We start from the raw sequence: 24379 nt of genomic DNA, 5'->3' as shown, positions 1-24379 counted from the left end.
AAAATCCTTATTGACTCCAAAATGGAGTCACTGCATCTATAACTAATCATGTTGTTAAAACTTATTTTATTTCTGTATTTCTGAAAATACCATCTGGCCCATATTGAATTTGATAGGACAAACCCCTGTAAGTAGTATATTCTACATATTTATTCTTTCTGTAAAAAAAACCCCTTTTAGGTGAAAATTCCTTCCAGTTGGATGGATGATCAGAGTGGAGTATTGCCCCTGTTTGTGTTTATTGAGGTACTTGACCATTGAAAGGATGTGATTCCCATTATTTAAAAAAATTAAACCTGTTCAGAATCCACCCGTGGCCTTACTTCTCTATCATAGAGTGAATATTATTTTTTTTATATTATTTATGTATATGAACACCAGGATAAGACATCTCATGAAAGAAAAACTGTTAATTCATTAAGTTATATTTTCACGTTTGATAGTCTTTTATTATAGCAGAATCTTTTTGTTTTACAAGTTGCCGGTTTCAAACATGAACAGCAGCTGATAAGGGCTCCCACAGTAGATGATATTGTTTGGCACAATTATGTTGTACAGCAGGGATGATAACTACTGATCATCAGCACCTGTCCATGGTAATGTTGTCCTTCTCTGTCCTCTACAATGTAAGCAGTTCCTGCTTCTAGTACTCGATCAATGATGTGTGTCTCTGCAATCCAGCTACAGTCTATCATTATGCATTGTGTCCTGACCTCAGAGAGCCTCATCATTTGTCTGCCAGCTTTGACGGCTCCTTGTCCAGCTTATGAAATGTCCCAGTGCTCACCTGGTCATCATATTGTCAACAGTGCTGATCTCTGCCTATCCTGACCACACTCTTGTTTTGCCTCCATCGCGTGATAACATGCAACCTGAATTTGACAATTTGCTTAATTCCAGTTATATAGTTCTTAATTAGATATTCTTCTGCCGTGCCCTAATAAAAATGTAACAACCTAATTATAAAATTTTGTTATGCTAAATACTACATTTTGATGCTTAAAATTAATCTGCACTCTTGTTTTTTTTACACATAACACTACCTAAAACAGGTCTGTTAATAAATAATAAACTTTAATAAACACATAAATACAGTAAAAAGTCTATGCTGTTTTGGCTGAAGCGGCAGACCAGTTGAGTATGAGGCGCAATGGCTAGTGGCCCACCGGGCATTTACCTGGTGTGCCAGTTGGCCAGTCCGGTCCTGCATATATTAGTCACAGACAGATATACTTAGTCATTTGCTACCAAACCCCCCCAAAAAACCCACAAAATTATTGTGAAAAGCATTCTAGACATTTTATATAAAATTGTACTTTTCTTATGATACAGAGTAAAAACTGCAGCTGTAACCCATACACAAAAAAATCTCAAGGGTTTTTCTATCTCCCAAATTCCAATGCCTTAGGGAAGCCATAGCAGAGGAGATAAGAGAGACTGTAATAAGCTGTCACTATGTTCGTTGACAGTGTCACCACGACAGCTTATTATCACCCTTGGTGACATCGTCTTTCTCGGGATCAGCCCCTCACAGGCTGCTGGTTTGAGGACAGGAGAGCAAATGAACAACAACTCTGCAGAAATGTGGCAGAAGTTCAGTGGGGTCAGCAGAAGCATTCAGTCATCCACTTGTCTGATCTCCAAAGCGGAAAATTGGTAACCTAGAACCCTATAAATTGGTGAATGCAGAACTTTTCTATCTGGATCCTTGACTAGGAAAGTAATTATTCTTTTGAAATAGGGTGACATAGCACTAAAAATGGAAAACTCTAGGAATAAAAAAAGAAACACAGAAAAAATATACATTTGTATAAATTTGAACATTTTACAATTTCTGTATACATGGAACTATCCAGACTATATAAGCCTCTTATATAAAAACTTGTTCTAACAAGTTTAACTTTTGTAATATGGGTCTGAATGAATTGTGACTATTCTCAGTAAATTTGCAATTATTTAAATGCAAAACTTTATATCACCAACGCTGACCTTAATTAAGTTTATATCCAAACTTAGGGAACACTTGGCAAGCACTTGGTTCTGAGCTACTGTATGTAGCTAAAACCTTAGAAGTTAAAACTCAGTTCTATCATAGTGTACTAATTAAAAAAATAAAATTTCAAATTTACTATTTGATAAACAACGCAAAGATTCCAGCGTAAAGTTGTCCCAAGCTGTGTCTGTAAAGTTCAGCACAAGGGAAACTTCGTGTAGCTGGAGTATATTTTAGTGATTACTAAGTAGTGATAACGTCAAGGGTCAACCTGAGATAACATGCCCAGGACTGTAAGGCATGCAAACATAGGAGAAACTTCTTAATCTCTTATCCAATATAAAACCAGAATACCAAATCAGGGGTAGGAACTTAATATATTAAGTATTATAAATACCACAATTAGAGTAACCTATGGCACCTAGACCGAAATATACTTTAGGGCATTCACACTCAGGGCTGCTCCTTGGCCAAATAGCACCCAGGCAAGGAGCCATATTTTTCTTTTTTATATTTAGAATACCAGTGTAGGTGGCCTCTTCTGTGCATTTCCATGCCATGCTGAACTGAAGTCTGCCCTGTCTGGGGTTCTCCTCGGTCTAGGTGGCATAGGCCACTCCTAGTTAAGAGACATAATGTTGAATATCATATTTCTTTAAATTTTATCCAGATCAGTCATGAATGGCTATTGTAAAAAAAATAACAAAAGTACTTTTTTAATATGAATAAAATAGAAAGGGTAAAAGCGCTAGAAAGATAAAACAATTAGGTAGTAAAATAAGTCTTTAAATCTTGGTTTAAATAGTCTTTCTATTATAGAAGGTTTTGTAGATATACAGCCGCAGACCACTTGCCAAGGATCCAACGCGTTTCACCTAACAGCAGGCTTCCTCAGGGTGTGGAAAAAAAACAACACCCTGAGGAAGCCTGCTGTTAGGCGAAATGCGTTGTGTGATATTTTATATTTTTACTGGGTTTTTATTACTAGCTTGAATAAATAGTTTTTAAAAAAAATAAGTTATTCTTGCTCCTGGACTTGTTTTTACTCTTTTATATTTTATCCAGGAAAAGCATCTACTACCACTATATCCTTGGTGGGGATCATACCACTTAAGCGCAAAGGAGTGAGCAATTCCAACATTGCTCACCAAAAAGTGAGTATAACTGACACCATATTCTACTTTTAATTGTACCTTTTATATGGAAAGCACAATGTCTGCCTTTTCTTCGTAATTTCGTATGTACACCACGTTCCAAAAAGTCATCAAAAGAACTGTAAGAGTACGGCGCAAGAATATCCCTAGGAGGATCATGTCGCCCAAGCGCATATTTTGGGGCTATTAAGCCCCCATAAATTGTGAGTACCATAATTTGTCTTTTTATTTCATCTGCTTGATAAGACATACTACACCATTGTGCTTTTCTTTCTTTTTTATAACTACTATCCGTGTGAAACCCAACCACTACCCCCCGGGACTACTTTTTTATATACTCAAGTATTTTCAACTTATTTTTAAAACTTTTATTAACATTGCAGAAATTATACATCTATATTGTATAAATTATGCTAGCAACATCAGTTCAACTTAATATATGCACCTTCTTTTAGTAAAACTCAAACTACTATTGTATACATCAAAGACTACACACTTTATAAACTAACTAACGGTTTAACAGATAATGAACTTAAATTATGTAACTAAGCAAACTGTTAAGGTGCGTATTACCCTGATAAAATAGCCTTTAAGAAGTTCTTGAATATACACAAATAGCCTAAAACAATGCATCCCTGTAAGAACAAAGTAAGGCATATATTGTTACTCTGCAGCAGCCAAGTTGACAGTCTCTGACCCAATAAGCCCAGACACACCATTAATACAATACTCTTTACGCAGTAGATATAAGCTAGGTCTCCTATAGGGGGCTAAATAATGAGTATCATGTTATCTTACTGTGCAGCTTTAGATATAAACACGGTAAAATTTGGTAGCTATTCTATCAGATATCATTCTGAAGCAGGGCAGGGTTTTGTAATGTACTCGTGTTGCGGTCAGTTGTCTTTACATGCTACATGCATGGAAAAACAAAGAACTCCCTCCTGCATGAATGGGAGGTAGTAATCAATAATGTTTAGGATGTAGGATGAAAATCATGGCGGGACTGAAGCTTTAATTGGTTTGCCCCTTGGTCTCTCACCACACATTGATGGCTTATTTTAAAGAACAGTAGGGTTTGCCCAGATCTGGAGGTTGGAACTTGTCTATGTGGCATATACTGAGCATCATCCCAGACTCACTGTCCACATCAGCCGCAGACTGAATCCCTCTCTGTCTCGTATTGTTATGCTGGCGTCCTCTGCAGAGGGAAAAAAAAAACCCCTTTATAAACTAATTGCTCTGCAGCTCCGCAGGGTGTTCAGAGAGCTGTGATAAGGATGGTTGGATGCAGCCTGAGTGATCCTGCCAGGAAATTATTTAATCTGCTCATGTGAGAGGGGAGCAATAAGACCAGGGAGAACGGTGTGCCACATAGCCTTTACTCAGGAGTTGGGTTATCCACAATGAAAATGTCGTGGCAGCCCCACTTGCGAGGTCCTATTGTTTTAACCCTGTTAGTCTGAAATCTACTAAAAAGCCTTTGTAATGGTAATAGTAGAGCTAGCATTGCTTGTCAGATTAAAGTTTTGTATCTCTCAAAATGAAATAGGGTGAAGATACCTTCGAGTCATGTCTTATTGCTTGATATTTATATTTTCAGCAAGTGTCCTATACGTTTTGATGCAATTTTCAGGTCAGAAATTAATCAAAGCACCTTGGTAATCATGATCTGATGATTTCTTCAAGTGTACAAGTCTCAAACGTAAAACACACTTTGCCAGGACTCATATACCAATAAAATGCAATGTTGTATAAAGTTTGATTATCTCACGGATTAATTAGAATGTTTTGGGTCATATCTGCTTATCATTCTTTATGGACCTTTTGTCTCCAGTTTTATTAAACAGTTCATAGGAATGGTCCAAATAATTCCTGCTTCAAAACGCATAGTTATTAACCCCTTAAGGACAATGGGCGGTCTGTAAACCCATTAAAAACAATGCATTTTGAGCCTGTACATGAGTGGGCTTTGTCATTAAGGGGTTAAAAAACAAATCACTGAAACCCAGTCACCTCAGTCTAAGATGTCAGGCACTCTGTCAGTCCCAATTTACAGAAGTGCAGTGGTACCAGCGGCGGCCTTATGTGAAATGTGCTCCTGATGATGGTCTCCTAGCTCGTACCTATCAAGAATGCTAAATTCCAAATAATCCTCCCTTTCTTACCTTTAAACTGCATTATCTGTTGTTTTCTATTTCTTTCATATGACTATTTTGCTTCATTTTTTAATCCCATTGGCTCTCTAGCAGAGTCAAAAACAGATGTTACAGCTTTAAGGTTACAGAAAGAAGGACCAATCTGTATTAGATGATTATCAAAGCGCGTAGAGCCATTTTCTCATGTCCTTACTGCTCGATCTAGTAGGTGAACAGATTTTATAGGAAAGAGCATTTTTCATCAAGTGAAAATGTGGGATGACTGGCAGATTTAACTTTTCTCCTTTGGTTCCATCACCCGGCAACTTCATGCATCGGCACATCACTTATCATTCCCATCCTGTTATTCCTTTACAAAAAAAAAAAACAATACTTGTGCAGGATAAAAAAAGAGAAATAAACACTTTGGAGGTCATTAGTTAGAATTACCTGATAAGTGTTCATCATAATAATAATCTTTCCGTAATTTCCATAGTTTCCCAAATGCGTCATTGACCCATTTCATCAAGGGTGGTCTGACATCTTTGAAAAATTAGGTAAAGGGTCCCATAATACAAGATCCTCGAAATTCACATGACAGACTGGCCTTCAGGCGGATGGCACATTCAGTCCTGATATACACTATCTGCCAACAAACACATTATCTGAGAAACTGGTATTTAACTAAAGCAGTCAGGATGCATCAAGGCATGGTCGGAAGGGATAAAATACAGGACCCCCCAGCACCTGCATTGCAGGGGTCCCCCAAAGGCTGGATCATTTGATGGTGGCACTAATGAAATTGGCTGCATCACAGATCCACAGCCCTCTGTTTTGAGGAAGTTTTTCATAGATAGAAATGACAGACTGTAAAATGCTATAAAATTATGTTAAACTTATTGGGAGTTGTGGTCTTATCACCATGGCAACAAATGGAATGCTCCCGCTGATTGGTCCATTCACATTTTTATTCCTACACAAACCGTATAGTTATATAGTTAGAGGGGCAGGAGTCCCAGAGTACAGGATCGTGCCTTGCCTATGTGTTGCCTTGTCTAATAAGAAATCCCCACGTGTACAGCAGCGGTATCTATTTACGATGCAAAAAACACACTATTCTTGGATGCTTGAAGAGGGAACAGCTGGTTTCATTGCCATCATCAGTGCCACGTTATAGTTCAGCACACAATTCTAGAGCAATTAGAACATCTAAATAAAACAGCTGCTTTCACAAGGTGGCGCCAGTTTGTTAATATATATAATATATATAATATATGTATATATGGACCCCTTGGATATATTTATAGTAAGAAGCGTTGCGTAAATTGTTGGCGATATATAAATAAAAGATAATAATAATAATAATAATAGGGCTGACATATTGTCTTACATGATATATTCTCTATCTACCTGTCTGTCTGTCTATCATTGTCTATACTACAATTTTAAATATATTGGAACAAAAGGAGGAAGACGTTTTATTGTCAACATTTTGTTGCATATGGCCATGTATTATTGTTTGGTGTTATGTTCTGTTGTGAATAGTTTTTTTTAATGGTTTTTGTCAGTGTATTGTACTGTCAATTTGATTGAAATGTTGTGCTGCAATTCTGAATTTAAATATAATCTTCAGTTATGCTTCTCCCTAAAATTAAAAAAAAAACTTTGTTTTTCTAACCTGGATTGAGCCTTAGTCAAGAACAAAGACCAACCCTAAGAGTTTACAGTTATTCCAAATACCATATTGCCATTTAATTCTAAAAACTTAATTTTAACCCAGTTCGCTCGTATGTGCATTAATTAGATCACATGATGTTTTAAAAGATGAAGATATTGATAGGTTTATCACAGATAATAAAATCTGTTTTGCGGTCTCTCACCACTTCTCTGTGCAGTCACTAAGTTTGTTTTGTTAAGAGGATCCTGGCACTGACACTGCCAAATGGCACCAGGACCCCCCAGATGCTGCCCCCTGGAATATTATCTGCTGACTACTCCATCCTGTCCCTCTGATCTCTCTGCTATGTCCTGATGAGCAGTAATTCTGTTTGGTTTCCTCTCTCTGCCAAGAGCTCAGCAGTTCTGTTTATCTGAAGCTCTGTTTATCTTTGAGTTGGAGCCCAAAATGTGCAAGCGTTTTACTGGATGTGCCAACTGTCTGTTATTTATCTATTATTTTATGCTTTGGCTACAGACTCATCTTCTTGTGGTCACATGGGAGAATTCCTGAACTGGGGACTAATGTACTCCCTCCATATTAAATTGCAAGCTGTGAGGATGAGATGGATGATTGGTGATGTCAGAAAGCCTAATAAGTGATGAACAGGAGGTGTTTGGTATGGCGGGGAGGAGGATGGAACAGATTTGAGGTCTTTTTTTTCTTTGTTCAAATGAAGCATGTGCCGTGACCAATCTATGGAGTGATTTAACACCGTACAGGTTTACCTATACCTCCACAAACGTATAGCAAATAGAGTTAAATGTCCTTGCGCAATGCACATACTGTTGCAAAAATAGCAAAATGTGCCTTTATTTACGACAATACTTTGGTTTCATGTCTACCATGTCTGATGTCTGCTTAGGGTAGTACATCCCCATAATGTCTGAAGTCTGGCTAGAAAAGATTGCACTCAACAGTATCAAACACTTGATTCATTGACTGTAAATCACACTGGGGAAAACAGCAACTTAGGAACACTTGTGCAAAACGTTATGCAAATTTTCCCGCCCTTCTGCAGGTTCCACATACAGGAAAAAACAGCGGCAGCCCCCTTTAATGTTTTATAGACAATAGGAAGGCGCTAGTAGCAATGAGCCTAGGGATAGCCTGAAAATAAATCTGCCCCTAATTATGTACATTTTTATAGCCAATATTTTCAGCAGCTGAAAACGTAGATAGATGAAATTGCAATCAATCAGTATTTATTCTGTATTTAATTTAAAAAAACCACTGAAAATGAGCAACTTGCCTATTCACTAAAGTGAACTACAATTAAAGTCATATTAACTGCTTAGTTGTGAAACTGGAAGTCAAACAGGCTGTTGAGTTGAAAAGGGTCAAAACAGCTTCTGAGTAGGAAAAGCATTTACCAGAACACCATTGTATCAACAGGTCTTAACTCAACCACTAACTTGACCTCCAACACGACTACTAACTCTGATAGGCTCAAGGATCAACCAATACCTAGAGGAGTCTCGAGAAAACTTGATCAAGCCAACTCTTCAAACTGGTTGTTGAGTTACCTCTGAAAACGTTTTTTCAGTTTAGTAGATTGACCTATATGGCTTACTTAAATCTTACTCTATACAGCTAGTGTTGTAAAACTAGAATAAAAATAGATAATCTCTAAAACCGTATGAGTTTGTGATCACTGGTTTAGAGTCCTCATCCCTTTTGACAGGTGTACTACACCAATCAATTAAACCATAAAGTAACATTAATAATGCCAAACATAGAATAGTATAAGACAGGGGCATCCAACATGCGGCCCGCGAGACCTCGAGGTGCGGCCCGCGTAAGATCGGCAGCCAGGGCAACCGATCTTACGCGGGCCGTATGTCAAGCCCTGCTACAACAAGAGCCCTGCTACTTACCAGTGGGAGGGTCTTTTGTACTGCAAAGAGGAAGCGGAACCCAGTAGAGTTCACGTGACATCACATGACTCTGCTCCAGTCCTGCTTCCTCTGTGCAGTACCAGAGAACGCAGAGGGAGGCCGGGCCCCCTGCTGAAGTCTGTGAGTGGCATCGATGAGCTGCAGTGCAGGTAAGGGGGTGGGGAGAGTGTTTGAATGAGTATGCGTGATTGAGGGAATGAATCTGTGAATGAATGAGTATATGAATGAATGTGTGTGTGTGTGTGTGTGTGTGTGTGATATCATGGATGTGTAAGTGCTGGAACCTAGGCATGATGGGACTGTGATTGCTGTTAGCAATCACACTCCTATCATCCCAAGTCAGCCAGTACATGCTGAAACCTGGCTAGCTGCCCCCCTTGTGTATTGATGCTGCCAGCAGTATGGGGTCTGCACATCACTTACAGCCACCCTGTTGCAGCATGTACTGGCTGACTTGGCATGATAGGAGTGTGATTGCTAACAGCAATCACAGTCCCATCATGCCTAGGTTCCAGCATTTACTGGTTGGATGTGTAAGTGTTGGAACCTAGGCATGATGGGACTGTGATTGCTGTTAGCAATCACACTCCTATCATGCCAAGTCAGCCAGTACATGGTGAAACCTAGCTAGCTGCTCCCCTTGTGTATTGATGCTGCCAGCAGTATGGGGTCTACACATCACTTACAGCCACCCTGTACCAGCATGTACTGGCTGACTTGGCATGATAGGAGTATGATTGCTAACAGCAATCACAGCAAGCACAGTCCCATCATGCCTAGGTACCAGCATTTACTGGTTGCCTGTGTGGGCATGATAGGAGAGTGATTGCTGTTAGCAATCACACTCCTATCATGCCAAGTCATATTGCTAATTTTTTTTTGTCCAATTGTGGTGTGTTACCTACTTTTATTAAAAAATGTGAGTTTTTAGTATTAGTTTTAAAGGTGGGGGGTCATTTTCGGTTTTGGCTAAGTGAATGTTGTGGTCCAGAAGTTTCATTTTGGTGCATCCCTAGAATAAATAGAACTATTTCATTTTTAATTATCCTGAATTTGTAGTCACAACACTTTCTTGGCCCAGAAATCAGTGAGAGGAAAAGTAAAGGTTTTCATTTACTTTATTTTAATCTGCATATTTTATTAAAGGCCATATTTTCTCACAGTGAAAAATGAGTGCGGCCCTCGCACGTATACAATTCTGATGAAGTGGCCCGCTGCAGAAAAAACTTGGACACCCCTGGTATAAGACATTCTACATGAAAGTGGTACTTTTCCTAAACAAATTTTTGCCAACCTATAAATACATTGCTGGGGCTGCTTATAATACATTGCTTTCATGGACACACAGCTCTCCATTAATCAATTAATTAATGAGCTGATATGGATGTTTGTAAAATCCTTAATAATTATATTAATCTATGATAACATGCATGTCAGACTATTTCACCTTGTTATCAAATCCTGAGGAAGGAGGAGTAAATGGTCTCTGGGGTAGTTACATTAAATTACATCCCCAGAGTTTAAGATTTTTCAGCAGATAAATAAAAACAGGTTAGGATAACAATTTTCACTTATAAATGTCTGTTTTATAACTCTCCCTAAGTGTTGAACCAAGTGGCCATGCAAAATTTGCTATAAATTAAGTTAGTGGCCAAGATGACCCAAGTGGTAATTGCCCTCTGGTCTCCTTTTGCCAGCCTTCACCTGCTGCCGGGTCTCTGACAGTACGAATTTCAAAGCCCATTTTCATTCACTCATATGACTAGCGGTTAACCTGGATGCCCAATTTCACTAGATGGCATTTTCTGAAAGAACAGACTGGCATTTAAGAGACTATATAGATTTTATATAGATTTTATATATTTTTTTAATTTATATAATTAAATTCAGAAGACGGTTGCTGCCTACGTAATGATTAAATAATGTGATAAACTAAAAACAAATAAAAAAATGTACTAATATTTTGTTTCTGAAAAGCTGATAAGCCTAGCTATTATCAATTATAACATGTATCGAAAACGCTGAGAGCTTTAAAAAATACACCCAGTAAAGGGGCCTGTTAAATAAAAACACTGTGGTATTACATGATTAGCAAATTTTCTTCCATTTTTATTTCATGTATTTATTTTAAAACAGCATATGTTTTTCTGTTATATATTAACATATTACACTTATGAGTGTGTTAAAGAAACTTTTTTAGTAAAAGAAATATAGTAAATGTCAACATTATGTCAGCTTATGGCAAAGTACAAAAATAAAATTCAACACAAATTGCTTGTCTCTACCTGAAGTATGCACATAATTACTGACCTAATGTTTAGTGAATAACATTTTGGAAAATTAACAATGAGCAAAATAAGATGGTAATATTTCACACTTTATTTTTAATACATGACCCCAGAGTTTTGTGGGTTTTTTTGTTTAAGAAGTGTATTGATTAATTTGGGAAAAAGTGACAGGTCCATTAACCTTTCTGCAAACTGTAGCATTCACAGTAAAAAAAATAAATATATAAATATATTTAATTCTCTATCCCCCATTCTTCCTCTGCCATATCTTTCTCTCTCTTGCTTTTAAGTTAAAAATACACCTGTCTACAAGAAGGTAACTTAGGGTATATTGGGATGTACTAAGTAGTATCAAAACTGGTATTTTGTCATGTGCTATTAACCATCTCCTAAAAATATTAAAATGATTTACCAATGTTCCCGATTTGGGCGGGACAGTCCCAATGATCCCTTCCTCTGTCCCGCTTTGCAGGGGCGGAGGAAGGGTGAGGTGAGAGAGGTATAGCTCCCTCTAGTCGGCTCAACTTTAGGGAGCACGAGGTCTGTCATCCCCACGCTCTGCATTAATAGTCGGTGCGTAGTGATGGGGGAGCAGTAAAGCGACAGACCTCGCACTCCCACCACAGGATGGAGGATGGAAGAAGAAAGATGGAGGAAGAGGTAAGAGATGGGTAGAAAGAGGTGTAAGGGCAGTGCATGTATGTATGTGTCAGGACCCATGCAAGCAGGTCGGGTAGGAGCCCAGTTGCAGGGGATACTATGGGCTCTGTCTGTACCCCTTGATGCATCATGATGGGTAGGTAGGTACAGTCAAACACACAACAGAAAAGCAGGACTGGAATCAAAGAATAAAGGGGAACTGTAGCGAGGACAGGGGAACTGTAGCAAGGACAGGTGAAACCAGAGTTGCTGGGCACACGGCTTGGTAGCCCTCTGGCAGGGCACACGTCAGGAAGCCCACTGACAGGGCACACGTCAGGAAGCCCTCTGTGTAGCTGAATGGGCGGGGGCCCGCTCTGTGTAGCTGGGCTCAGAAAAGCCAGATACAGTATGCAGGAGAGGAAGCCGAAGATCAGAAGCAGGATGCCAGGAACGATTCAGGACCAGGTACTAAGGTGCTAAGTGCTAACACTGCAAAGCAAAGGCTCAGACTGCAAGGCAGAGCAGGTATATAAGTGCAGGGCTAAACTAAGGTAAGCAGTTGCAGGTAGTCAGGTGAGAGGATTCCTGACTCCTCATCATGAGAGTGGCCTCTAGAGGTTGCAAGGAAACATGACAAGGGTATTATATCATAAGGTACAGGGTGGCAGGGTGGAACACTGACAGTGTGTGTTTGTAAGCTTGTCTGTGTGTGTCTATGGGCAGGTGTGTGTAAGAGCAGTATAGGTATTTGTAAGCTGGCAGTGTATGTGTGTATGTGTGTGTAAAGGCAGGTGTATGTGTAAGGGCAGTGTACATGTATATGTGTGTGTAAGGGCGGTGTATTTATATATGTGTATTTATGAACAGGTGTGTGTAAGGGCAGTGTGTATGTATATGTGTGTGTAAGGGCAGTGTATGTGTATATGTGTGTTTATGGGCAGGTGTGTGTAAGGGCAGTGTCATGGAAGTAGTATGTCTGGCTGAGCCTCATGTGAACTGTAGTTAACAGCAGATGATGTGACAGGTGTTAGTTGTGAATTACAACTCGATGTCTAGTTATGATGGACACTTGGCTGGCTGAGCATCATGGGAATTGTAATTCACAGCTAACATCTGCAGCCTTATCTACTCTTAACTGCACTTCCCATGATGCTCAGCCAGCATCATGGAAGTAGTATGCCTGACTGAGCCTCATTGGAATTCAATTTAATTTATTGGTTATTTTTAATATGCATGACTGTGCTGACAAAAATAAAGCGTGTTTTAAATGGCGAAGCAAGTGAAATTGCTTGTATTGGTAAGTTCCACGGGAGCGATTTAAAAAAAAAGTGTCCCTCTTTCAAAAAATGTTTTCATTCTGCATTTTAGGTCACAGGCTCTGCTGGAGATGAGAATAGGGTATTTTTTTTTCTGTAACACTAAACCATATGGTCAGTGACGTGTCCTTGTCTGTCCTTGCAGTCTGCCTTGTACAGACCCGGGGGCAGATCACCCTCTTGGACGATCAAGACCCCCCTCTTGGACGATCAAGACCCCCCCATGTATCCCGCTGAACAATGAGCCGGTTACAAGGGAGATCTTTGATCTCCCCAACTGACTTATTTACGCTACAGAGGCTTGCTGGCTCAGAACAGCCTCCATAGACTACATTTAAAGGCGCTGTGCACCTTTAAGATACGGCACACTGGAATGTAACTTCATGTCCCGGCATACCATTTTTTAAAGGTGCACAGTGCCTTTTAGTGTACCTAGTCTACATAGGCAGAGGTGACTAGGCACACTTCCCTAGTCCCGGCCTAGGGCGGCCAAAATGTAAATATACCACTGCCTTATCAATTAGAAAAAAGGAGCTTAATTTTCTGTTGATGATAAATAATTTGGACTGCTTAAGAACTGAAGTAATATGTACACCCAACATTGTTTTTTATTGTACCGCCATTGCACTTCCATCTCTAGATTCTTCAGTGCCATGTTGTGTAATAGGAACAAGGAACCCCATCCACCCAGTCTGTGCTATTTCCAGAATCTATTTGATAACATTTTCTTTACATACTCTGCTGAAATCTGTGTGTCTGGTTTTAAACATCTCACTCTCATAACGGCTTGCATTGCACTAAAGATGCAGCTAGTGGGTTAATTTGATGGAGGGCAAAAGAGAATATCACCCCTGTCCCAAGAACATTCTCTGTAACAAGAAGACATAGTTCTTGCTTTGTTTCAGCCTGCAGATAACAGCCGCAGGTTCCCATCAAACTATAATTATCCAAGTCTGGATTTCAGCTAATTGAGACTCTGGGGTAATGATTCCTCCAGAATGCGTATTAAGGGGGCTGACATGAACCATCTCAAGGACCAGGCACGGCCATGTCAGTGAATGACCATTGCAAACTAGATGGCAAATGAGGGAATCTCACCAACGTGGAAAGATCATTGGTTTAATTCAGCTGTCCTGAAACAGCTCCCCTGGGTTAATGAACAGGCTATCCTCCTGGATTTGTTTTGTACAGACCAAGTTCTTAGCCTTTCTCACCTACAATGCACCTGACAACTGTATAATAACATCAGCGAATCTCCTAGGAATTTTTAAATTTCTACTTTTTTCCACTTTTTGTTAATTTGGCAAAAGTACAGTAAAGCAAAGATGACAGATGTGGTTTTAAACCCACTGCTATGTGAATCTGTTGAACACTTAACAAGCTACAGGTACATGAGTGTACATTCAGTGTGTAATGCTTAGCTTCTGTTTGATAACCTGTAAGAATTGTGTTAATGTAACATCAGATTGATAGCTGATTTGTGAAAGACCAAAAGATGGAAAGCTACTTTACATCACGCTCAACTCATTTGCTACCCAAGAACAACCATGACAATTTAGTCAGGAGGTCAACCTACAATACTGAGTTAGCATTTTGTCCTTGAACCATCTTCAGCCAGGAGATCAACCAAGTTTGAAACCAAATCCTTTAGGCCTGTAAGTTAAGAGCATAAATTGCAGCAGTAGGTATAAAAACAGTGGCTCATTGTTTCATGGTGTCACTTTTTTTAAGATGACATTTTGCATTAAACACCATAGTATGTTAAAGATGGTATTAATATTAGCGATTTTGTCTCTCTGCCAGTTTGAGAAGAATCTAGCTATCTATATCTCACATTCTTAAGGAAAGATTTGTCTCTCATTTGTGATCATTTCACCGTTTCGCTAAAGTGATAAAAGCTCTGTGTACATTTCAGACAGCAGGAAACTCCTGTGATGTTCTGTCTGATATTCAGTTTGTTGGGATGATGAAAACATGGTGTCAGGATCAGGACAGGAATTCCTTGCTGAATGCGACTATACAGACTATCACAGCATTGGTATCCCCTTATTAGAGGGAATCTATAGTCTGGTACTGCAAGAATATAGTGCAGGGATAACATAGTCATGCATCAAACATTGAATATCAGTATGTGAGTAAGTGGAGCACAGATGTGCAGGTAATGGGAAGAGAAAGGAGTATTGTTATATAATACAGAATATTACAACCAGGGGTGATAATTTGACCATGATACGAAGCAACAGGATAGGTGCAGCAATATGGTCTCTTTGTCAGAAACGGGTGTCAGCTACAGTGATGTGATTTGTCCATCATAGCACACCTTATAGCTTCTGACATATCTTGGCAACCTAGTGTGACCTGGGGCATGTTTTGTGCCTCGTTGTCTCAACACTTCAATTGACTCAATTGATTCAATGATTTACTTAGTACATAGTTAATCCAGTTAGTAAAGATGATCAAGTTCAACCCTTCCAAGAAGGCAAGGCAGTTATATAGTTCTCAGGAACACTTTTACTGCACTTGACATGAGCTGTGCAACATACAACCAATCATAGGGACTACATAGAAGGCCCACAGAAATTATATAGTCAACAATATGGAAGTAGGGTTTATTCTATGATTGTATTCACTAGAAATTTCAACTTTTTCAAAAATATATTTAATAGTTATGGCCAGTGATGTATTTACCTTTGTGGCCACCATAGTCCTTGCCTCGGGCAGTGTCCCCAGGAACCACTCTCAGTCGGCATCCCAAATACAATAAATGGTGCTCCCCTCCTTTAAGAGTCTTAAAGGTGCACATATTAAATAAAGTATATGGAGGCTGTGTTGAGCCGTGGTAAATAGTCTAGTTGGAGAGATCCTCAAGATATGCCGCCCTCCTCGATCTGCAACCCTAGGCCAGGTTATGTCATCGCAGCTGTGACCTCTGCAACCCCTGTGCTTACGCCAGTGGACTCAAACCCCAACAGTAACAAGGGAAAAGAGACATTGGGAATGGCAGTATAGTAATGTATAATTCATTTATAGTAGTCCTCATCAAAGGACCTAAGGGGTGAAGTTAAGGAAATGTGTTTTGCTAAAGAGATCACTCATAAAAAATGTTTTGTAGGAGCCCAAAGAAACTCCTTGGTTTGGAGTATTTACCAGTATGTAATTTTGTCAACCAATAAGGGCTACTTGATATATAAAGATACCAAAACAAAATAAATGGAAATTTGCAAGACTTTAGGAGACACTATAATCACAGTTTGCAACCATGATGTCTGTTTGGCACATCTCTAGAGTGGCAGACGGTGACAGATGCCCAATAAGTGAGAATGGGTACTTACTGCTTCAGGGCATCTACTCTCAGAAGGGAGTTTTTCAAATGTTGAAGTAGTAGATCATCTTGGGTATCGTAAAGGCATGTGTCACCGATTTGGCAGAGGTACATTAGATTAAAGGTTTGTATTTTTACCATTTCTTCAGAATGACATTTAAACAAAGGTATCTGTTTTGATCCTCCACAGACATATGAAAGTGAACGCTGGACTGTGATAGCAGCAGAAGTATATACTTTATGCTAATTGAATATAATTGTGTTGATTGTACATTACAGTAATTGTGTAGTATTGTACTCGATATGCTTTACTGTAATTGGACATTATTGTGTTGAATATCATTTACAGTAATTCAGCATCATTGTGTTGAATATTCTATTCAATAATTATCATTCTGCTGATTATATGAACATTGTGTATATATACACATATATATATATGTGTTGTTTCTTCCCATCCTGCATATCCTAGATTGACCCAAAGAGATCTCAAACCAGCCAATAAAAAGCTCAGTCAGTGCTTCAATGACAAAAAATCAAATAAAACGTACATGATTAGCAACATCGACAGACGGAACTGCGACATAAAAACAGGGACTGAGTATTTAGTGCCTTTATTTTTCATTCTTTGGGAAAATTAATTATATTTAGGTTGTTCCGGTTCACTGGGCTGAAGAAGAGGATTTAATGACATCATTTTACAATTCAATCCATGTAGTCATGAATGGGTCAGGTAGGTGGACAAAGATAGGTGGATGGAGATCCTGTTTTATCCTTTCTACATACTTAATACACAGGCCAGATAATAAAGAGTAAGTAATGTTCCCCGCTTTACCCTTATAATTATAAGTCTGCCCACATGTAGTTAGGGGATCTGTAGCATCACACATTATACTTTAATTCTTATAACCATAACTGGGAACTCTCCGTGTTTGACCCAGAGATTGCCGCGTGAAGCACCGCTTCTCCGGGTCAAGACCCTAATCCTCTGGGTCGTGGGAGCGGGGTCTTGACACGCCCTCCTCCCCGCCCATTTTCCCTTGAAATAGGGGTGTTTCCAGCAGACGTCAGCGGGAACGCCCCTGACATCAGTGGGACCGCCCGCTGACGTCAGTGGGCACTCCTGGCCGCGTCCCGCAAGCCAAAAGTTCCCAGGTATGGTTATAATACACTGCAAACAAAATCAGAGTAAGTTTTTATTTAAATAGTATATTTTTATTTGGTAGTGGAGGACTATCTTTTTTCAAATCAGACCTTGAGGAGCTGGGTAAAAAGAAAAACTGAAGAATGCAATTGGAACACATTTAAAATATACTTACTAAACTGCTGCTGGCCACTCAACCATCTGCTGTTTGTTAATAAGTTGCTGTTTTTCTTCAACTGATAATAGATCTAATTTCACGTTTTTGACAAAATGCAAACTGCACTAAACATTGGGAGCGTTTCCCAAATGACATAAGATAACAACATAGATAGTTACAGCGGAGAAGAATATATTGGCCCATCTAGTCTGCCCTTTTGTTGCCGCACTTTTTACTTATTAAACCTTTAGGATAGCTTCTTGCATATCTCATGCTTTCTTGGAATCGATAAACTTATTTCCCCATACCACTGGAAAGCTATTCCTAGTACCTACTACACTTTATGTTAACTACATTTTCTCAGTTGGTCTTTGCAGTCGGGGCTGTCTTTACCAAACGCAAAAAGGCCAACTTATACTTGATCTGCTGCTGGAGTGACAGATCAGATTGTTATGAATAGCCACACTCATCTCATTTGGTGGCCGCTGGCCTTTAAATGCCAGGGCCATCTAGTCATCACCAGTCCGGCCCTTCCAGGGCCTATACATCCTCAGGGACACATAAAGAGCTACCTGTCTCCCTAAAGATGTTCTTTTGTGACCTGGCTGAATGCTGTATCAAGAGACAAGCCTCAAGTAGCTTGTGTGCCAAGCACAAAAGAGTCTGGGGGGGATGATCCTTTTCTTTGCTTGAATGTAAAGGCGGTATTATTCGTGTACTTGATCCATTCCTGAATTGGTATGAGGATATCATCTGTTTGGTAAACATTGGATACATCTGTAAACATTGAAAATATCCCTTAATACAATTAACCCTTTTAAACCCATGATCACACCTTAAGGATCAGATCTTTTAGCAGGGACGATTTTTTTTTGTAGTGTTATGTTTATTTTCTAGTATTGCGTTTCAATGCTTTATTTTTTTAAATGATCAGATGTTTTCAAACTGCGCTCAACACGACTAGAGATCCCCTTAAAATCTTTCTAGTTCTTCCTTCTAATAGGAGGGTACCCCTGATGATGTCATGATGGATCACTTTGTTGGTTCTCATTGTTTTTTTTAAATTTTATATTAATTTATATTACTTTTTTCTTTTTTAGAGGGTAGAAACTCTATTTTCCCCTCTTTATACTTTGATCCACTTGCTGATCATGGAGTGATCAACACCGGAGGTATGAGACCCCAGCAGTATCAGTATACGGTCAGTATTACATGGTCCCTGACACCAGTGGAAAGGGAATATCTGAACAGAACTTACACTGCCAACTTGGGGCAAGCAAAGCTGGACCCAGCTAACGAGGAGAGATCGGCTCTCCACAGGCAGCAAGGAGATGTCTCTGTCAATTCAGAAGAGCAAGGACTTTCTAATACATTCTAGTGGCTGTTAGGACCGCTATGGTGTCATGAGCCTATTATAACTCTAATAGCTGTTTTCTGTGTTTGCGAAAACATTACTGTAAATGCAGCAAGGTGTGTTGTTTAGAAACAGCTAATCCTATGTACGGTTTGTGAAAAGGAATTGGTATATAGTGTATACAAATATTATTGTCTGTATGCACATACTGTACCTCCGAACTTAAAATTTAATGACATTTAGCCATAGTGTCTGCTCAGGGTGAAATGAACAATAAATCATAAAAAGTGTTAAGATGCTGTAGCCTGCCTCTGTTTGTACGAAAACAAGTAATTGGGATGTAAATTCAGGTCAGCTCACAGAGTTGGGAATAAACTTCATATTATCAAGCAGCAGTGGCAAACGCCAACAAAATATTATCACACATTAAAACAAAATGTTTTGAGGCACGAGGGGAGAACATTGCATTGTTTTGTCACTATACAAAGCACTTAGTGAGAACACTCTACATTTCCGTTTTGGGCGCCAGTTCATAAGAAAGACATAATTGAATTGGAAAGAATTCAAAGTAGGGCTACAAAATTAGGAAATGGAAGAAAAGATTTCAATTTTGAACAGTGTCTCGCAAACTTGGTTATTTTATGCCAGAAGAGAGGCTTCTATCTGATGATCTCATCAAACTGTACAAATATACTCAAAGCACATCAAAGACCGTCTCAGAGGAACGCAATGTCTCAATGAACATGGTAAATAACCAAGGGTTGTCTGTGAACATGTTCTGAATGATGGGACAGGTCAGGGCCCGGTCTGGGAGAAGAGGGGGAATTGCGCCCGGGGCTGGCCCAAAGTTAATCTTGGACTGAGCCATTTACGGAGCCCAGAATGGAGCAGGGTCAGTTAACTCAATGTTATGTGACCTCACAGTAAACGCGAAGCTGCTCAAACAGTATGTGTAAGCAGTTAGTAAGAAGGATCCGGCCATGGCAAGGGTAGGAGTATGTATGAATGTGTATGTATAAGTGTGTGTTAGCGGGAGTGGGCATTATCATGAGTGTGTGTTAGTGTGAGTATTTGTAACCGTGTGTGTGTTAGTGTGATTGTGTAAATGTGTGTGCCGGTGCCTCTTGGCTTTACCCCCTGGGCCTGAATGTGTCAGGTGTAGTGCAGTTTCAACAAGCAGGACAATTTTAGAAAATATTGACCAAACCATATTCAGACTAAATAAACAAACATATTATATATACAGTATATATCTATATATATATATCAAATTCTACATTTTGCACATATTTGTCTGAGAAAAACAAAATAAATAGCAATTATGAGAAACAGAATGTGGCCTCGTGTATTCACTAAATAAATGTGAGATAATGACACATAATCCCTATCATTATGATAAATCTAGGTCAATGTATCCATTTTGGGAAGCAAACAGTAATGTTTTTGCAGTGTCCACAGTGTAAAGAGTTATGCAGGAGGCTGGTAAATATGACAAATTGCTATCCCCATGAGTTAAACTGCTGCCACCATTTGCAAACTGCACCATATACAGTAGCTGGCAGAGGCAGTCTTTCAAGTAAAGAAAACTAATTGTCTATTTCAGATTTTGGTACTCAGTAGTTCTTAAGAGCAGGGGCATAACAAGAAACCACCGGGCCATGATGCACTTACTCATACTCACTAACACACACTCCATGTCAACCACACAAGTACACATCCAGGCTCACACACACACAGGTAGAAATCCATGCTCACACACACACAAAAGTACACATTCATGCTCACACACACAAAAGTACACATTCATGCTCACATACAATTAAAAATCCAAGCTCACATACACAATTAAAAATCCATGCTAACACATACATACAATTACACACCCATGCTCACACACACTAACACAATTACACACCCATGCTCACACATACACAAACTAGATCCTAACAATCGCTCATGATGGGGAAACAAAACAAACCTCTGACAACTCCAAGGCAGTGTTTGAAACCACCAGCGTCGACGGATTTCACATCTTTGCAATACCAAGGTAACTCAGGCCCTACACTCACTCAATCAATTGTGAGTCAGTCCAGCCATGAGGCTGCCAATAGTTGGGAGAGAATAGATGTGGACTCCAGTATACCATTAGAATACCTGAGATCAACCCTACAACTTCCCCCAACTAAGGAGAATATCTCAGTTTCTACTGCAAAAGCTAACTAAGTCTTTCAGGATGAATTGGTCGAGATCGGGCAACCACATTGTTGTCAGAGTACTCATCCTAGAGGAGGATTTAGACAACTGAGGTTGGCGCTGTGACCTGCGTGTCAGGGAAATACCACAAAGAAACACAGATGTCCCTATGAAAATTGAGAGACCTCAGGGCAATGAAAGCTCACCTACATGTAATATCATCTGTTGACTCCACCACTACACAGAAAATGAGGATATGAGAAGTTGCCACACGATGGAGCCCATAGAAATCCTAAATTCTAATATGAAGATCTATCTGGATCTTTCCCTATCACCCTACATCTCAGGCACATTCTGCGTCCTGTCACTTTGGCTCTTCACACGACTGGCCTGAAATACATTTCAAGCTTTCCTTTTTGCCTGGTAGTCAGGCACAACGTTAAGAACCTGATTCTACCTGGAACTACCCCCATGTTACTTGGTTGGGATAGATGGGAGTCCTTAAAATTACTACCACGAATGCTGTACTTAATCCACACGCTACCGATAAAGCTACTTAGAGGATTTTTTCATCTATGCCCCCACCTTTTTACCACTTTTACCTGAGCAAAACACAAACCAAGACTAGCTAACAAATATTCGATCAGGCAGGAAAAAGACTAGTTCGTGCACACGGGTGTCCCACCCAACTATAGCCCCAACACTCTGGATACGAAAACAAATCATGCAAGAAGGAAAACTCACAAAATACCCCAGCCTGTTCCTTCTCCTCATTGTTAACAGATACTTTTACCAGGTTTTCATGAGCACGTTTTTGGCAATTTCCTTCCAGAACCCTGGGCTCCGATGAGTTGGTGCCACTGACTTTTCGCTCCTTTTGCACTAGATTTTTATACATCTTATCTCATTACATTTCTACGCTCCTCAAACTACACACTCGTCCTCAAATCCCCTTGTTTCTTGACATCCGAGCAGACCCCAGCCCACATATTGTTAGCTATCTATAAGCAACTTATTCCCACAGAGACATATATCCTACCATATATTACTATGAGCGAGAGATCTTCAGATATAATTTACTACAGAGCAATGGCAAAAAATTCCTGGTGCTCACTCCTATAAACAGAGGTCTCAGACAGAGGCTGGAGGTGCCAGGCAGCCAGGGGCCATTTTCTTCATCTTAGTAGAGCTGTCCCGAGCTGGCTCTTTACTGGGAAAAGATCACTAAAATGCTACAAGATGTTTCTGACCCCGACTACCCTTTCACACCTGCCAGTATCCTGATTTACCATACACCCTACCCGGTGGCAAAATAAAATAAATCTCTGTTAGTACACTCATTAAATACTGCAAAATCATTAATTCCAACTTTCTGGAGGCAAACCTTCCTGCCAACGTTCCTAGACTGGGTTGAGCATACAAAGCGAATGGAGGAGTCAATCCCCCAAATGGTTTGCCTGAGAACAATTTATGACTATCGGATTTATAATTTGACCTATCTGACTGACTAACTTTGAGTAGACTAGTGCCCCTACTTTCACACGAGCATCGAGGAGAAGATTAAGTAATTCCCAATATTGCTCTCAAAACATTGATTAGTGGACGACCTGTATCTGTAATCCCCCCACCTCCATCACCCACCCACTGTTGTCATCCATTCTTCTTTATGCCTCTAGGATGTTTAAAAATCGGGATTCGATAAAGTAATTTAACTGTATGCAGTTTACTAACACTTGAACCAGACCAAATGTTTTAATTGTTTTATTATGTCTGCTGATGTATTGTTTTAACATCTGTATCCCGTCAACGTACATGAACGACATAAGAGCTATTTCATACCAAATGTGTTTTCAGCTGCTAGTTGTACACCAGAATACTTACCGCAAAAGCGGGACTGTTGGGATATATGAAATAGAAATGTATAACATCTTATGCATGACTTTATCCGATTGCAGTCTACGGAAGGACTGGTATTGAACATGAAGTCTATAGAAAAAGTTGATAGATTTATTTGGGCTACCAGGAAAATAATGTATAGTTGCTTAAATATTTTGGACATCAGAGGTTTCCCCTTTAGATGAAATGTTCCATCTGAAGAAGAGACCTCTGAGGTCCCAGAATCTTATGCGACGCTATACATTTTCTGTGTTGACCCAATTAAATCTATACCCTTCTACTGAAGATTTCATATCCAATCACTAATAATAGATTTATGTAAGGCATTGAATTTAACTCATTGTGTCCAGTCATTCAATGATCAGTACTACATGGCAGTCATATATAGAAAGGCAATAGCTTGTTATAGCATGCTATTTACCTACTATTGGAAGGGGAAAGGGGTAGCTTAGGAAGCCCACACCAGTGATGCCTTCTAATGCGTTTTGGACATACCTATTTTGTGTTCTTATATTATCAGGTTTCATAAAAGAGCCATGTAGAGCCTGTGTGCAAATAAACTCAGCTCCTGCTGAGGAGGCTGCCGGCGCGTACAGTCTGTTCAGTAATTATTGGTTATTCACTATTTATGAAGTGTGGATGTACCTGAATTCAGGACACAGGACAATAGGATTTCAAATTAAGTGCGTTTAATGAACTGCAAGGGTCCTCAAAGTGGATTTTAACAATGAAGAGGCAGATCAAAAAAAATATATATCAACACAATAGAAAATACTGTATGCTTTAGTTACTTAGAAACGCTTAAAACGGTTTTGTGCAAGCGGTCATTTATTTTCAGTTAACAGGCAGATTGCAGTTTGTGCCTGAAAAGTCACAAAAAATGGTATGAGAATCGCTAAAGTGATTCTTACTAGATAGAGGAAACCACAAGAGTGAAATAATTCAGATCTACAATATGCCCACCAGGGGGTGGCAACATTCAGCCCAGGGGCAAGTCCAGCCAAGTGGCCCATTGACATTACAGTGCTGAACACATCTGGCAGAAAATATGCTCATTGTATTTTATTAATTCCGTATTTAATAAAGGGATTGAATGGAATGCCGATAAATGAGCCATATAAAGGATGCAGTCATGGTATCAATACCACCTAAAGCCCTTATTATACT

This window comes from Sceloporus occidentalis, unplaced genomic scaffold, assembly GCF_023333645.1.
Source record: "Sceloporus occidentalis isolate IW3139 unplaced genomic scaffold, rSceOcc1.0.p SCAF_35, whole genome shotgun sequence".
Taxonomy (NCBI): domain Eukaryota; kingdom Metazoa; phylum Chordata; class Lepidosauria; order Squamata; family Phrynosomatidae; genus Sceloporus; species Sceloporus occidentalis.
The sequence above is the reverse complement of the archived record's forward strand: the minus strand, read 5'-3'. Positions refer to the sequence as shown.